Here is a 5,495-nt window from a genome sequence, read left to right on the forward strand (position 1 = left end):
TCAAGAGTTTTTTTATTTAACGAATCAATCAAATTACTATTTGTGTTTTCTTTTGTTTTATTGAGATAAGTAATTTTATCCGTTAATTTTAATATAATATATTAAATTAATACTTAAAATAATTAAAATACCGATATATTTAATATATTTGAATTTCTTCTAATAAAAGTAATAGTTAGGCCTCTTAGAAATGTAACCCCACATTAATTAGTCTTTAAAACAAAAAAAAAGATGGTAATTAGATGTCTAAAAATTGACTTAAAATTCATTAGTTTTTTTTAATATTAATTTATTTTTTTTATAATAATAAGTGATAGACATATTATCTCATTTTATTAATTTATCACATAAAATTTAATGTAGTACTTATATATTTTTACTACTGATGATGTGTTTATTTATAAAAAATTGTTATCTAAATAACAATGTTTATAACAAAACTCACTTATTTTAGTAAGATTCATGATAAATAAAGAATAATTAATAAATATTATATAAAAATTCAAAAGATAATGAATATTTTATTCTCTATAACGATATCATTTCTATATTATACTATATTCATATAATAGTAACAGAATACGCATCACTATAGATAATAAATTACATAGATAACTTTATTTGTTTTATACTATCTATTGACAAAATAACATAAATGTCTATTATTTAATATAGTAAAAGACTTAATTTATACTTTTTTTCAAAAACTAATTAATCTTAGATCAAAATTCTTAAAAATTTAATTATCACTTTACTCTAAAAAAAATTATCAATTAGATTTTTAGTAAACATATTATGTCCTTACTTTAATAAATAATATGAAACAAAATAAATATTCATATATTTTATTATTGACAATGATATACCTCATTGTTATTACATAAATATAAAAATAATATTATTTTAGACAATTAAATAATAGTTATCTTTTAAGCTTTTATATAATTCTCAATTTTTTATTTACCGCAAATTCTAATGAATCAAGATTAATTAGTCTGAAATTAAAATCTTCAATAATTTAATAATCAAATTATTCTAAAATAAAATTTCATTTTACACATTATTTTATTTTTATTATTTGGAATTCTACTCTCGGAGATTATTCTCTTAATTTGTTTATAATCATCATCCATATTGATACGAAGAAGAGTTCAATTTTTCTTTTGGTAAATGTTTTTCGGCATCATATGAAAAGGAAAGGGAACATCTTTATTTCACTTCATGGATATTGAAAAGGACAATAGATCATTTGACATGATTCATCATATGTTTATTTTTCGATAAGGTAGGTAATTTATTATTTAAATAAATCCTTTGCGCCTCTCATCCGTTAAAATTACATTAATTTTTTAATTAATTTTATCTTTTACAAAATCTTTTTTTTCTTTCTAAAAGGCACTTTTACGTGTTTTTATATTGTATAAAATTATAAATTTTTTATACTGTCATTCAATTAGATTTACGTATTTAAATCATTTTTAATTTAATAATAAATTTAAAAATTGATTATTTTTATTAATATAATAATATATGATTAAATAAATTTATAATATAAGTGTACAAAAAATTTAATTTATTATTATTTTTTTTATAGCTACCAAAACTAATTAGTTACATAGTACTTTTTTAACAAATCTGACCTAAAATCAACAGTGAGAATAATGATTTAAAAGCAATATCCTTAGCATGAGATCAGATCAGATTTGTTTGAATACCATGAACAAACCAAGTCACATTACTACCGACACACATGGCTGGTTTAGAATTTAAATATTCGTTTTATATTTCATTAATCAGTGATTTTACATTTAACAATTTGCCATAGACACAGGACACGATATAATACAAAATATGCAGATACATAAATTGTAAAGTTTTATAAGATATAGAGATACGATATATTATATAAAATATAAAGTATTTTTTAGATAAATTATAATAAATTTTTTATATTTAATTATTATTAAAATATAAAATAATTTTTTAGTTATATAAAAGTATTTAAAATATTTTTTGTTTTAATAAATAATAATATATATTATTTCTAAATTCATTTCAACAATACATATTAAGAATAAGATTAAACACACTGACACATGATAATATTTACGTGTATTTAAGTATGTTCAAAAAAGTTTTTTAAATTTTTTATCAAGACACAGTTAGACACAACAAACATATGTGTCAAACGAATATCAATAAATATCGTATCCAAAATATATCTAATACACGAACACGATAATTCAATGAAATATCACTGTTTTATAGTTAAAATCCATTTGTGTAAAGAGTTATACACACTAGCAAGTTTTTAATGCTCAAACTTAACAAATAAATTATTAAAACTTCATTTCAAACATTTAGGTACCATAAAAAAAAACTTTAAAAGATAAAGACGACAAAAAATATTCTTGAAATATTAAAAGAGTTTGACAAATATAATAAATCATCGAATCACTCAGTTCTTAATTTTGCCAATTTTTTTTTTTAAATTATCATTTTATATTTTGAGATTTTTTTGTTTTTTAAAATATATTTTTAATAATTTATTCCAAATATACTTATACCTATTAGAAAATATAAGTAGTTTGGAGGTAAAAAAACTTGACACATTAATCATATGCTTTGGAAGGATATATTAGGTTTTTGTTTCCAGTATAGCATATTAATAATCAAATAGAGTTAAAAAGTGTGTTGAAACATAAGGATAAGAGGTTAAGTATGATTTTGGTTTCTAAAGTATATGTTGAAAATTTTTTTATTCTCAACTTTTTTTTCATATAAAATTGTCCTTAAGGATTAATTTTGTTTTAAAATCGTTTTTACTTTAAAGATCAAAATTATACCGAGGTGACGGCGGCAGAGACAAAAGTAGATTATAGATAGCTTCTTCTTCTTTTCTTCTCTTTTTTTTCTTCCCTTTCTAGAGCAAAAACTCTCTCTTTTTATTAATTTTTCTTTTATTTTGTTTTATATTTTTTATTATGAATAATTTGATCTAAAATTTTAATATTTAAATAAAAATAATAATTTTAAATTTTGATTTTAAACATTACGGACGATTTTATATAAAAAAAAGTTAAAAATAAAAAAGATACTTTGACTTATACCTTTAAAATCAAAATCGTATTTAACCCTAAAAAAATATGCATTATTTATCATTTATGAAGTACAACCTACTAATATTCCTATTTCTATATCTAGTGAGGAATTTGGTTTAGGAAGATTGGAATATAGTAGTAGTAGTAACTAGTACAAAACTACAAATATAGGAGTCTATAATTAGGTTTGAACAAATCGTAAACCAAACCCATGCAATCAATTTATGATAGGATAGGTTTGGTTTGATTATTAGGTTGGATTTGTTTCTTTTAGAAAGGAAAACCTAAAATTTGTAATAAGATTTTTTTTTCTACAATCGGAATATTTATTCATTCATCATAATGATTTAGTTATTCAATGAATTCTTATAATTTTATTGAATTTAAAATTAAATTTTTTATGTTTAAAAGTTTTCTAATTAAATATGTTCGGTTGTTCATACGAGTGGCGGTTCGGACAAAATCTGAACTGAAACAACTGGGTGAAATAGAGAAGTTAGAGCTGAGCGTGAGCTTCTCGAGGAGAATAATCGGATAACTGCCAGAATCGTCGGTTGGTTGGTAGAAACCACCTATAAAGACACTTTAATATTAAAGTTAGTGTCTGTACTATGAGGTGGCTAATTAGGGTAAAAAAGTGACGCAACTGATTAGGATAAAAAAGTGACGTGCTTCTAAAGAAGAGTAGATCTCTCTCTATTTATACTTTGATCTCTGGTGGATTCCTTTTTCTTAGGTTCATCTGTCTAAAAATTTCTACTAATTGTCCAGGTCTTTTCAATAGACATGAGGTGGCGCGGGTCATCTCTAGATTCGGGTCGAGTAACCTGACGAATCAATGATCTGTAATTAGATCCGAGATTCATATTGAGATAGGCCGGAATAAAATTATTGTATTAAATAAAAATTTTTAAGTAAGAATTTACTTACTATTTTTATTAAAAAATACAAAATGTTATTGAAAATGTTTATTTTTGTATTTTAGATAAAATAGATAGTGGAATATTCTAGAAGCTAATATTTTAGGATTATTGAGTTTCTTTTCTTGAAAAATAACTAGTAGTAACGATTTAATTAATTTTTTATTTAGTATTATAATTTAGATATAAATTTTTAAATTATAAAGACCTAATTAAATAGATAATGAAATTATGCATAATGACAAAGTACATAAACTTCTTTTTATCTTAAAACAATAAAATATAACTTCGACTGGCTTCTTTTGTTTTTTTTGTTTTTGGGTCCGTATAGGTAATTTTATTGTTTGAATTTTATTGTTGGTCACTGTGTTAGTTGCGTTGGTCCATGTATAATTTGGACCTAGGTCCTCCAACTCATTTTAGAAGACCAAACAAAAATGAAATAAATATATTCAAGAAATAACATCCAGTCCGACCCGCCCCCCAAAAAAAAGGGTTATAAACTAGAAAGGTTATAGGCTTATAGCATAAAGGTTTGTAAATGATTAAAAAAAATTTGAGAAAGTTAACCAACAAGAAAAAGATACCATTTTGTATGCGTAAATGATAAAAAATACTAATTGTACAATAAAACTAGTTATCATATATTTTTGTAAATATATGTATAGTTAATACATTTTTAATATATATGATTCGTCTGTGCAAGGCTTGCCGAGATATAGCATATCTGAGCACTTTGCTGTCTCCTGTGGAAAGTTATACGTCGGTCCTGGACGAAACACCGCGGCAGAAATACCTGCACAAGATACTCCGACGCTCAAGTCAGTGGAGAGTTTTATATAAGTAAGTAAAGTAATAGGAATGTAGAATAGTGAACCTGTTTTCTATGAGATTACTCTCTGAGTTTTATAGTGGAGTTTATGTATCCGTTGCGTGGCTGTTTCCGAATTTTTTGGTTAGTTTCTTAGTGGAGTGGAGTTCATTGACCACGTTTGCATTATTCAAATGTTCGGATCCGCTTTTGTTGATCTTATCTGTTTGTTTCCGAGCTTTCAGGTAGCCGAGGTATGAGTATCGTATCATAACCCCCCAAGCTTGCCTTGGTTTCGGATAGAATAAGGCAAGCTTTATATATGTTTTCCATGTACCTCGGCTGCCTGATTTGGTGTTTGTTATGTGTCTGTAGCCCCCAATGTCTGCTTGGTTCTGTACGGAATTTCAAACGTTCCTGTATTTATTAGTTGTCTTGTCCTTCGTGCCATTCTGATTTGATGGATGTGAAAACGTGTCCCGCTTTCCTAGGTGCCTCTGTCCGTTGGATTCCCAAGTGATTTAATGCTCCTCTTTTTTTATGATCCAGATTTAATGCTGATGGTATTGTAACCGTTTGGTTTTGTAGGGGTTATATTTTTTGTTGTTCCTTTAGTTTGCTTATTCTTCTTTCTTTATTGCTGATATTCAGTGAAGGAAACTT

Source organism: Arachis duranensis, unplaced genomic scaffold (assembly GCF_000817695.3).
Source record: "Arachis duranensis cultivar V14167 unplaced genomic scaffold, aradu.V14167.gnm2.J7QH unplaced_Scaffold_165934, whole genome shotgun sequence".
Classification (NCBI taxonomy): Eukaryota; Viridiplantae; Streptophyta; class Magnoliopsida; order Fabales; family Fabaceae; genus Arachis; species Arachis duranensis.